This window comes from Mesoplodon bidens (genome assembly GCF_964165515.1).
Source record: "Mesoplodon bidens genome assembly, contig: HAP1_SCAFFOLD_1071, whole genome shotgun sequence".
Classification (NCBI taxonomy): domain Eukaryota; kingdom Metazoa; phylum Chordata; class Mammalia; order Artiodactyla; family Ziphiidae; genus Mesoplodon; species Mesoplodon bidens.
In genome coordinates this window covers 71,328-83,949 of record NW_027672450.1, presented here as the reverse complement: position 1 = coordinate 83,949, position 12,622 = coordinate 71,328, and the positions used below count along the sequence as shown (strand labels likewise).

Here is a 12,622-nt window from a genome sequence, read left to right as displayed (position 1 = left end):
GCAAGCTATGGGGAGGTCACCCTTACAAGGTTCACTGTATGGTTGTCTGATGGTATCTCCTCTCCTCTCCTCTCCTCTCCCCGTAGGAAGCGGTCTTGTACTGCCTGGAGAACAAGATTTGTGATGTGAACCACCGCGACAACGCGGGTTACTGTGCCCTGCACGAGGCTTGTGCAAGAGGTTGGCTCAACATCGTACGACAACTCCCTGAATATGGCGCCGATGTCAACTGCAGTGCCCAGGATGGAACCGGGTCAGTGGCGGTCTTGCTCTTGGCGTGGCCCTGCTGGGGCATAGGCAGTGGTTCTCAGGGTGTGCGGGGAATCCCAGAAGGAAAGATGGAGAGTGAGTGCCATGTAAGCACACTGATGGTGGAGTCCTCTAGAATGGAATCGGACAGATCTTTCTGGCAAATTTACATAGAACTTTAAAACTCTGTGACGCTCTTATGGACAGAAGTCCCTGAAAATGTTGAGCCTCCATGAATAATCAGGGTTGTTCTCTTTTAAGACCCTGGACTCTCCACCAGCGTCTGTTGAATCTCACTCTTGAACATATATGTGAGTTGAAAGTTGCAGGAGTACAGACAGGTCCAGTGGCAACTGGCTTGATAGGACCTGCCGTGTCCACCCACATCCCCGGGCCTGGCCCCCACTCTGTCCTTGACCTCGGTTTATTGGCCAGAGGCCCATGTCTGAGTCAGCCCAAACATCTTCCTGGTTGTACCTGGGATGCCACCACGAGGCAGGGCACTGGGGCTTTCCTGACGGTCATAAAATGAGCAAAACCGTAAGGTATTTGGTGGTTCGTGGTTTCCAAATCGCATCCTTTCTGGATGGGACTGCGGACAGTGTTCCTCACCCCAGCGGACACGGGCAGGAGGACTCTGTATCCTCCTGAGAACTCGCCCTGCCTGTCGACTGCTTCTGGGCGAGAGGGTTGATCACTCATCTCCAAATTGGTTTCCGGAGAGGTTCCACTTTGCCCCTAGTTTCTTTGACAAACTGCACTTTTTGGGTTTTGTTTGTAATGGTATAACAATGGCTTGTCGTATCTGCTTCCGTGATGCTGGGGTTCTTCCCCCCACCCCGCCGTATGTTACCTTCATACAGTCTGTCACTATTTAAGTTCATTGGAAACGTTTTCATCGTGGCCTGAGTTCCTCCTTGGGCCATGCATTAAGAGAGATTTGCATTGAAGAATGAGGCCTGAGATGGTCCCTTCACCTGTCCCGTAAAGGGTTATGTGTTGAAATAACAGAGTAATTTGTCGCAGCGACCGTACACTCACCTCCTCGGTGAAATAGCGCGCCTACGAGGCTTGGCCGCACACGCTCGATTTTGCCCCGTGTCCTTAGAAGCAAGCGTCGCGTGCACGGGTGTAATCCCCCGCACCTCTCCTAGGCCTCTCCACGATGCTGTCAAGAATGATCATCTCGAAATTGTCCGCTTGCTCCTCTCCTACGGTGCTGTTCCTACCCTGGCTACGTACTCAGGTAGAACCATCAAGAAAGTGAACCACAGCGAACTTCTGGAGAAGTTCTTAACAGGTACGGCAGAGGTCAAGACACGGTCTTGTTCAAGCATCTAGACGGTGACTTCACAGCCTTTCACCTGGGTTCCCCCTACCCCCACCCCCCATTTACTCTAAGTGACCCTTTACTGGGAAAAGCGGCCCAATGTTAGTCTGTCAAAGAAGAGATACATACTTTGAGTTTTGCGAGGTGGGGGGCTGGAAAACTCTTAGCTAGCCAGGCTAGCTTTTGTTTGGCAGGCTGGGGCGGTGAGGCGGGCAGTCCCTCAGGAAGGCGGGTGGACGCGTGGGGAGGTTTCAGTCAGATACCTGGAGGCGTGTGCAGTGGGACTTGTCAGGAGGTGACACCAGCCCCAGCGTGAGATGTTCCCGAACTCCAGCAGCATTTGCCTCTTACCAGCAGGCGTTATCCTGTTTCTCTCTCTCTCTCTCCCCCTCTCTCTCCACACTGTTGAAATAACCTGCAGGCTCCTGACAACGGTAACCCCGGTTGGTCTTCGGAGTTCTCTGGCAGCTCTGTGTGTGGTGAGCAGCCTTGTTCGTTTCAGTTGGGCTTGTGGGGGTGGGGGTAGGGGTGGGGGTGGTGCTGTGAGCATGGCTTGCTTGGGAAAGAATTTTTCCAGGGTCCTTTTTGGAGAACAGTTGGAATCTTGCTCCAGCTTACTGACCTCTCTCTTGTTTGCCCCCCCGGTTAGAACCAGATGATGAAAGTGGTTACGATGTTTTAGCAAATCCCCCAGGACCGGAGGACCAGGATGACAGCAACGAGGCCTATGGTAACCTATTGGAGTTTGAATTTTCCGAAGACCCCGTTTTGCCGTGTTATAACGTCCAGGTGTCCGTCGCTCAGGGGTGAGCGTGGCCAGCGTGTGGTCGAGAGCCAGCCCAGCTGCTCTGTGGGGTGGCAGGAGTTAGAAATCCCCTTCAGCAGATGAGGGTGGCTGGGTTGGGGGGTGAGTGAATTCCTCACCAAGTGTCCACCGACCTCACATAATGCAGTGGAACTTTTCCAGAAAAGTTTGGGGGGTGGGAGGGCTCCCCAGCCAACTGCCCTCATTGGAACACACCCCTAGAGCCCAAAGGACACGGGAGTCAGCGACTGCAATTGCACAGTTTCAGTCACTAAACTCTTGGGGAAGGGATCCTCCCCAAACGGCTACCATAGGGGCCTTCCAAGGCGCGTGAGGCCCACGGGACAATACTGATGTGTACCCTCTTCTCGTATAAGATTAGAGAAAGCCGTATGTGGCACCTGGGATCTTATGTGTCTTCAGATTTGCTTAGATCGAGTCTTGTCCCCACAGTCGGGCCACTGTGCCCCATGACCAACCCTTCGGAGTGAACACATCAGGAGACCTTGCTCTGCTGTGTGTTGACCCCGGTGCTTAAGGAGTAGCATCCTCCTTGGACTCTGAGGCTGGGACCGTGTCTGCCTTTGTGGTGACATTGTATTCGGGATAGAGATGATAAAGTGTGGCAGGGTATCAGGAAGGATTGTACCACCTCCCTTCTCGAAAAAGCCTCACTCCCGGCAGCATTGAGGGGCGGGTTGGAGGTGTGGGAAAGGCAAGGAAAGCCAGGTGACCTCGAGTGTTTCTCATGCTCTCTCCGTGAGGGCCGGAGGAGAGGAGAGGTCAAAGAGGTGTTTGCCATCTCCCTTGGGTTGGCATACAGACTGGTTTTCCCCAGTGACTAGAACGGGGTGCACTTACTTGGAGAGGGGTGACCTGAGTTGTGGCCAGAGCCAAGGCAGCACTGGGGTGGCCTGCAACGAGGCTGGTTCAGGGGCGCTGCTCCTGCTTTTGTCTAAGTTGGCTGATCCGCCCTAGGTGGTCTCTTAACACATGCACATGAGTCCAGAGTTCCCCCGCTAGAAGTAGATCTTCCGGGCTTCCCTGGTGGCACAGTGGTTAAGAATCCGCCTGCCAGTTCAGGGGACACAGGTTCGAGCCCTGGTCCGGAAGATCCCACATGCCACGGAGCAACTAAGACCGTGCGCCACAGCTACTGAGCCTGCACTCTAGAGCCTGCGAGCCACAACTAGAGAAAGCCCGTGCACAGCAACAGGCCCAATGCAGCCAAAAATAAATAAATAAATAAAATTAAAAAAGAAAAAGAAGAAGTAGATCTTCTAAGGACAGTGAGAAGTGGAGTGGGGGTGGGGTAATCAAAGTGGAAGTAGCAGGCCCTTTCCCCGCCAGGAGACCGGTAGTTCATAGTTGGGAGCGCCTCTCATTTTGCCGGAAACTCAAACCACTGTCCTTTCTCTGGTGTAGGCCTCGTAACTGGCTATTGCTTTCAGACCTGCTCAAGAAACTGCAAATGTCCTCCTGCATATTCCGCTGCAATTTTCCAAATGTGGAAATTGTCACCATCGCGGAGGCCGAGTTCTGCCGGCAAGTGTCAGCAAGTCTCTTATTCTCTTGCCCCAAAGACCTGGAGTCCTTTAATCCGGAAAGTAAGGAGCTCTTAGATGTGGTGGAGTTCACGAACGAGCTTCAGACTCTGCTGGGCTCATCCGTGGAGTGGATCCTCCCCAGAGACCTGGACTCAGACGACGCCTGGTGAGCTCGCCGGGGCCCGCCGTGTACAGTGTGTCATGGTGTTAATCCTTGTGCATATGTGTCATAATACGACTATTTCTGTAAAGAAAGGACACTATGAGACACGACTCCAGTCGGAAGGACTTCGAAACATGTTTTTTTCTTTTTAAACTTTTAAGTCAGTTTTTATGAAGTTGTTAATAAAGTTTCTTTACTTTTCAATGTACACATGCTTTGGAATATGTTTGTTTTTACTCGGAACAATTGTTTCTTTTCTTTTTTAAGGAGAAAAAAAAAAAAGGCAAAGGAGCTCCACACTTTGACTTAATTTCATACAAAGCGCCGACGACAGAGGCCATAACTGTTGAGAGTTGCTTTTGGGGCAAATTAAACCAGTAAAATTTTAAACTCTTCCTCCATATTAAAGGGATTGAATAAATTGGCCACTTTGGTGCACCTGTGTCCTGCGAATTGTCCAACTGGAGATGGAGGTTTAGAAAGTGAGTTTCAGTCTTGTTTAAGTCTCTTCCCATCAGACTGGTCTCGTGATTTCCTACACACCATGTTACTTCCTGTCTACCTTTCCTTGGTGTTGTTCATGCCTGGATTGTCTCCTGTACCTGCTCAAACCTTGGTCCATTCTCATTTGTACCATGGAAGTTTGTCATGCTGGATACTGTCAGAACTAATTTTACTTAAGTTTGCATTAAGGTGCAAAGCACACGTTTTGTATATTTTCTGTTTTTTGTGTTTGTGTATATTTTATGGTTTCGCTTCAAGAAATATTATGGGAAGGGAAATAGCAAGATGTAAAGAGCAAAAAAGTCATCATTCTCTTTCAATTGTTAGAACATCTATCTGCAATCATAATTATGATGCACTGTGGTATGTGTTAAAATAGTAAATACATGTAACGTCCCGTAGGAGCAGCAAACTCTGGTGTTGGTGAGGGTGTGTCATGGAAGTAATCACAAAGCAGGTGACTGTTGGTTGGGGTCCTGAAACATTAGTGTGCCTTCCCTGTGTCCAGTAGTGGTCTGGAGGGGTCAGGAAGCCTGCCTTTGAATTTGAGGGAACAGAGGGTTTGAGGTCCTCTCTCTTCTATTGCTCTAGTACACTGCATAGCAGCAGTATACTGGGTTTACAGTTGACGTTTAAATCGCTGATTGATCATTAAGATTGGGATGTATCTTTGGAAATGAAAATAGGAAGAATCGTATGCTTTTTCTTTTTTTTCTTTTTTTTCCTATATCTGAAAAGGTATGTAGTACTTTGCTGAGTGGTTGGGAATCAAGTTTGCAGTATTCAGTGTATTCAGTTTTAGTATCTAAATAGAATTAAACTGTTGCTGTAAAGTGGAATAGCACTTTGTTACTGACAAGTTTTAGAATGCATCTGTTCGTCAATTACCTGTTTGGGAAGATTGTAGTTAATGATTTTGAGAATGTGGCTATAAACCTCCAACTGACTCAGGAAAAGCAAATAAGTCAAGATTGACAAATGTATAGGCTCTTCATCTTTTGTGTGTGTGGGGTTTTTTTTTTCCTTTTAGTTATTTGTCAAGGTATAAAGAATTCTATCACACTTAAGACAAGTTAAGTAAACGTCACGGGGTGTATTCTGACATGGCATGGAGCAGATCCCATGGCCTAGATCTTAAAGGTGATTTTATGTTTAAACTTTCATGAAAACATATGTGATTGAAACACATTAATATATTGATACAGAGGGCAGTTAATTTTTGTCTTTTTGTGTGTGTGTGTGTGGTACTGTTGTGGCCTCTCCCGTTGTGGAGCACAGGCTCTGGACGCGCAGGCTCAGCGGCCATGGCTCACGGACCTAGCCGCTCCGCGGCATGTGGGATCTTCCCGGACCGGGGCACGAACCCATGTCCCCTGCATTGGCAGGCGGACTCTCAACCACTGCGCCACCAGGGAAGCCCTAATTTTTGCCTTTTGATACATGTGAGCGCAGCTTTCATTTTGCTGAAAGAATATGACCAGTTTTCAGTTTGGGATTCTACCATTTAGTAAAGATAGTCCACTTAATTTTAGAAATAAGAGATTTAATATATACTACCTAATAATACTTTTATGTATTATTTTACTGAAAACATTTATTGTAATACTGTGAAGAAACTATGCCATTCTAGTCTTCAAGACTTAAATGAATCAAGTGTTTATTAGCTGTTGTAGTTTTTAAACTAATAAAAGTCAGTACATCAGCAATTTGTAAATACAGTTTTTAAAATATGCCTTAACAACTTTACAGTGGTTATAATGACTGTATTTAGGCCTAAAGTTAGTTAATAATTTGACATGAAGGCTTTTTAATAGTTTGATGGTGCAGATCAGGGATAGGTAAACTCTGGCTGGTGGGCCAGATCCAGCCCGTCACCTGGCTTTGTAAAGGAAGTTTTTCTGGAACATAGTCGCACCCGTTGTTTACATGGTAGTTATGGCTCCTTTCACCCTACACCAGTGGGGCCGAGTAGTTGCAACAGTAACTGTACAGCCCAGAAATCTGGAAATGTTTAAATTTAGATTTTAAAAATTGAGAACTTCTTTGAGCCTATACAGGGCAAGTCCATTGACCCCTGAGGTAGAAAACAGTCAGGAACTTGGGTGCGGAAGCCAAATGGCCTAGGTTCAAATCCCCTTTCTCCCATTTCATAGCTAGTGACCATGGGCAAATCACTTAACCTCTATGCCTCCTTATGAGGTTTAAATGCACTTATTTGTATAAATAGTGCCTGGCACATACTAAGCGCTGTGTAAGTGATTGCTGTTGTTTCTGCTTGGAGTTTTAATAAGTTAATAGAAAAATGACACTAATGATTTTCCTTATAGAGTAACAAAGGCACTTTGAGTCTTTTACTTTTTCAGGAATGTAATAAGACTTTTTTCATTGACAGTCAGTGTTCCCTGTTACCAAAATTTACTTTATGAATATAAAGAATTGAATGTCTTCAAGACAGTACTTTTGCTTAAATGTCAAACTATTATTTTCCCAAGGCACATCAAACTGGCTCTGCATAGTCCAGGCCTCTAAAGCTTGTGTGCACACCCTAGGTAGCATGTGAGATACATTTTGTAAATATAGTTTTTTAAATAATGCTTGAGACTTCCCTGGCGGTCCAGCAGTTAACACTATGTGCTCCCAATGTAGGGGGCTTGGGTTCGATCCCTGCTCAAGGAACTAGATCCCACGTGCCTGCCATAACTAAGAGCCCACATGCCACAACTAAAAGATCCGGCATGCTGCAACTAAAGACCGGCACAGCCAAACAAACAAACAAACAAACAAATAAATAAATAAATCTTTATAAAAAATAAGTAAAATAAAATAATGCCTTAGGAGTTAGGAAAAGAAAATATTAGAACATTTTTACCTTTGTATTATTTTTAAAAATCTGTGTAGTTTATCATGTACATAAATTATAGGTATGGAACTTTGTGTATATAATTTGTTAATAAATAAGATGCATATTAAAAAGTTTTCTTATGGTTTGCCCAGTCAGGTGTTTGGAGGCCATTGGAGGACAGGATGATGAAATATAGGGCCTCAGCAAAGATAGAATTTAGAACCAATTCCCTGACTTAGAAGATAAGGAAAATAATTCATAGACTGTAATTGAGTTGTCCAACTTTGCATAAGTGTTCAGAAACAGGAAATGCAGTGGCTAGAATCTAATCACTGACCAAGCAGAATCTGGGTCACTGGACTCGTAAACCAGAAGTGACTGTTGGATTTCTCAGGTTGATGCTCCTGGCATATATGCTTGATCTGTGTGTATGTGTAAATCTCTGACATAATAAGCCATACTCAGGCACACCCTGTTTCCTTATTCAAGCATCTTAATTTCATCCCACTAAATCTTTGAAGTATCCGACTACCAGAAGGCATGAAGAAACCTGGGCTGAGAGTCTTCATTCCAGGAGACGTGATCTTGACTGCATGGCTGGTTTGAGGCGCATCACTCTGAACTGCAACCTGCTCATTGGTGACCTGGGTGCAAGTGCTTTGGCAGAATCTCTTAGTGAGGATTTATGGCTTAGAGGGAAATTCTAAAATTGAAAATATTGAATTTTTAATATGAAATATGCTTAGCTTTTGGCATGATACTATTGTGATAGGATTTTTTAAAGCCTCATTTTACTGATAGCTTTTATTTTGCTTTTCAACTTTCTCTCAGAGTTGCATATATCCTTTACAGAAAATAGAGAGTAACAAGAGAACCTATAATTTTAATACCCAGATATAATCACTGTTCATTTTGGCGTATATACTTTCAGTCTTTTTTTTCCTACAAATATATATGTACACTTAGGGATTACAAAAATAGAATTGTAGTATACTTGCTATTTCACATTCCTGCTTTTTTCACTTAATGATGTATCATGTAGTATTGCGTCGTATTGATGTCCCATAGTTTAATCAATTCTTTGCAATTCTATTTAGACAGTTTGCTTTTCCCTGTCAGATACAATGTGAATACGTTGTATATACATCTCTGTGTGCATCGGGATTACTTCTGTAGAATAAGGTACTACAAGTGGAATGACTTAAGTGTGACCTATTTTTAAGACATTTGATACACATGGCCAAATTACCACCCAGAAAGGCTATGCCAATTTGTAGTCCACCCCAACAGTAGATGTGAAGCCTGCCTCTCACAAACACTGGCCTGTAGCACTTGTAAAAAAATGTAAAACTACAAAAATGAGTACCTCTCCATTTTCTATGCAAGTGGGATTACTCCAAATTTTATAACTTTTTTCAATTAATTCAGTATGAGCATTTTAGCAAGTCAGTAAATTTGCATCTCCTACATCATTTTTTGTGATTGTTCAGTATTCCATTATATGAATATGCCACAGTGCACATAGCTTATCCATTCTTGTATATAAGCTTTGTCCAGTTTTTCAGTTACAAATAGTACTCTGATATATATCCTTACCTATATCTCTGACTATTTCTTTTGGTTAAATTCTTAGAAAGAGACTTGTTGGATCCAAAGGGTATAGACATTATTTAAAGGCTTTTCTTACAGAATCTTGGCTTCATCTGATAGGAGAATAACCACATTTTGTTTTATTTTGTATTCATTTGATTGACTGGTGAGGTTTACTGGCTGTTTGTATTAATTTGGCTATTTGGTTAATTATACCCTGTGTCCATTCTTCTGTAGTGAGAGTTTGTAAGGGTTGTATCATATCCTGTCAGATCCGTATGTCTGACTTGCTATTTCTGTGCGTCATGGGGGTGTTGAAAGACTCCAGTTATTTTAATGTGATGGTCCACACAACACTTAAACAAAAGACTCATGATAGTTTCCTTTCATGTAATATTTTTTAATCCCTGTGCTTTAGTGATGATCCCTTTGGTTTAAATGAGTAGGTTGTTCAGCCCCAGAACTACTAGAATTCATGATCAGTTTTTCTGGTTTTTGTCTGACCTTTTACTGCGAGGGTGCTTGACCATCATACTTTCATGATAGGTTTTTAGTATGTATTCTCTACTCACACATTGTTGAAAGTTTTTATTATTTGTATCCTCTTAGACTTGTCTTTTTTTCCTCTAAAACTAACAGTTATTACATTTCTTCTATTTTGTTTTCCCCTTTGAACTAGTTTCAAGTGTGATTTGGAGCTGAAGATCATGATCAAAAGAATGCAGTGCATTTCTGAGCTCCACCAGGTTTTGCTTGTGAGGTTTACATGCCCCTGCCGCCCTTGCTAATTATGAACTGAGATTCATTTTGTGATGCTTTTTGCTCATAGGTTATATACAGTTATTCTTCAGTTCTGTAATTGTAAAATATGTTGTCTGATTTATTGGTACTAAAGCCAGGGTTATCATTGCACATCCAAGAAGAGGTTTTTAAATTGGATTATGCATTATGTGTGTGCGTATATGTCTCTTTTTTTCCATAGCCAAAATTACAAACCTGCCATGACTTGTCCTGTGCAGGACTCTTCCACACGTGAGAAAACGAGAGTTGTCTATATGTTAAATCTGTAGAGTTAGCAAGTGACCTTTTGTCTTTCATCGAAAGCACTTGACCTGCAGCAGTGCGGCCTCACCAGTGAAGGAGCAAAGGCTTTACTAAAGGCCCTTGAAACCAACAGAACTCTGCTCGTTCTGGATATAAGAAAAAATCTGCTGGTTGGTATGTGGTCACTTTTTTTAAATTGATAAACACATAGCAAAACAAAAAGAATTTGTTCAGGTATTGACAGTTTTTTGAAACTTAATGTGTTTAACTTTCCTCATCATATCCAGTTGGCCCTTGAACAACGTGGGTTTAGGGGTGTCGACCCCTATGCAGTTGAAGATCTGGGTATAAGTTTATAGTCAGTGGTTTCACATCTGTGGATTCAACCAACCTTGGATCATGTAGGACGATAGTAACTATGTATTGAAAAGTATGCGTGTGTCAGTGGACCCACGAGGTTCAAACCCATGTTGTTCAAGCTTCAACTGTACTTTTCTAGTGTTGCACTTCCCTTATGTTTTTAGCAGCTAATGTACTAATTAAAGTGAATTATACTTGTCAATTTTTCTTATCTCTACTCTGAATAGAGGTGAACCTAGATACTAAGCCTGCTTCCAACAAGAGCATTCTTTCTTTCCTGTGCAACCTCTGAATTCTTGCCAGGAGTACTTTATTCATTTGTCAGACTCACAAGTAATTTTGTAATCATCTTCTGTGTGCCAGAGACGGGTTTAGGGACTAGGGATAAAGCAGTGAACCAGACAGACAAAAGTCTTGCCCTCATGGAGCTTACATTCTAGTGAAGGAGATCAGATAGAAATGAGTAAACAGATAAGTCATATAATTTTAGAGAGTAGGAAGTGCAAAAGTATCTTAATGTAAGGAGAGTGAGGGAGAGCAGGTAGGACTCCATTGGATAGGTTTGTTAGGGGACAGCTTCACTGGAGAAGTGGCATTTGAACGGAGACCTGAATGAAGAGAGGAGCAAGCCATGGAAAATGTAGAGTAAGCACATTCCAGGACAAGGAGGCAATGAGTATGTAGGCATGTAGGTGGGTGGAGTATTTAAGGAAAAGCAAGGAGGCCAATCTGGGCAGAGTACCGGGTGAAGAAGAGTGTGGTAGGACATGAGGTCAAGGAGCTAGCCAGGGGTCTGCTCTTGTAAAGTCTTGAAGGCCAGAGTAAAGATGTGGATTATTCTAAATGAGTAGAGGGGTTTGAACTGGAAAAAGGCATGATCCAAATCGTATCTGAATAAGGTGACCTGGTATAGAGAAGGGACCTGGGAGGATAAGTAAGAGGAACAGGGGGCTTCCCTGGTGGCGCAGCGGTTGAGAATCCACCTGCCGATGCAGGGGACGCGGGTTCGTGCCCCGGTCCAGGAAGATCCCACATGCCGCGGAGCGACTGGGCCCGTGAGCCATGGCTGCTGAGCCTGCGTGTCCGGAGCCTGTGCTCCGCAACGGGAGAGGCCACAACAATGAGAGGCCCGTGTACCGCAAAAAAAAAAAAAAAAAAAAAAAAAAAGAAGAGGAACAGGGAGACCAGTTAGGAGACTATCACAGTGCTCCAAATAAGAGATGTTTATGGCCTAGGTTAGGTTGGAAGTTTGCAGCAAGTGAAAAGTGGTTGAATTCAGGTTGTGTTTTGAGGGTGTAGCTCTCAAGACCTGCAGATAGATGTGAGGTATGAAGGAAATAGTAACAAGGAGACAAGTCGTTGATGATTATGTGTGCAACTCGGTAGTATCCCTTAGAAGAAGGGGGCGGATGGGAGGAGCAGCTTTTGAGGGAATATCAGGACTTGGTTTGTTATCTTGGATGCCCTGGTTTGATATCTTAGATGCTCTTTAGGTATCTAAGTGTCTGGACGGTGCTCAGACTGTACTTTGTATCCAAAGGTATCCAAAGCCACTTTAGATGCAAAATGTTTCAAGTTGACCTTTGCTGCTGCCAAAATAGTAGCCACTGTGGGCAGTCTGCAAGATGGCATCTTAGGTTTCTGAGGACGAAATTAGAATACACAAAGGGGGAAATAAGTGTATAATTATATAATGTAGATTTCATATTTAAATGTATGGGTAAAGCAATAATTAGTTGGCTTTGGGTTTTAAATGGAAATAGCCACTCATTGGAAAATAATTACTCTAATTTCAATTCATTTTACTTTAGATCATTCTGTGATGAAAACAGTTACCAAAAAAGTTCTCCAGATGGAAGGAGTGCCAAGTCAGAGGTATATAACATGTTTCAGTTCTTTCGGAAGAATTTCTCTTTAATGGCTTGGTTTTCTTTCTTTCTTAAAAGAAAATTATCAAGGTACTTTCTGCCATCTTAAAACTAAGATTTTAGTCAAATCAAATGGCTTTTCTGTTTTTGAAAATGTTGTGTGATGCTTTAATTTAGGTTCCCAGATATGCAGATTGAAAACCTTTTAACTTTTTATTTTCTGTAACATATTATCGTTAGTCACAAATAGTCTTTTTTTTTTTGGTGATAAGAATGAATAGTAGGAGCAGCATTTGTGAAACCAAATCTAACATGAAACT

General features: G+C 43.2%; 1 pseudogene across 1 annotated transcript in view; it reads left to right on the top strand.

Annotated features, from left to right (window-relative positions):
- Positions 1–4,503: 4,503 nt before the first annotated feature.
- Positions 4,504–12,622, top strand: part of LOC308610189 (centrosomal protein of 78 kDa-like) — a 28,532-nt pseudogene continuing 20,413 nt past the window's right edge. The window contains exons 1-5 of the transcript in view: positions 4,504–4,576; positions 5,629–5,738; positions 7,962–8,136; positions 10,135–10,248; positions 12,246–12,384. The product of the transcript in view is annotated as a centrosomal protein of 78 kDa-like (transcript). The remainder of the gene's footprint in view (positions 4,577–5,628; positions 5,739–7,961; positions 8,137–10,134; positions 10,249–12,245; positions 12,385–12,622) is intronic.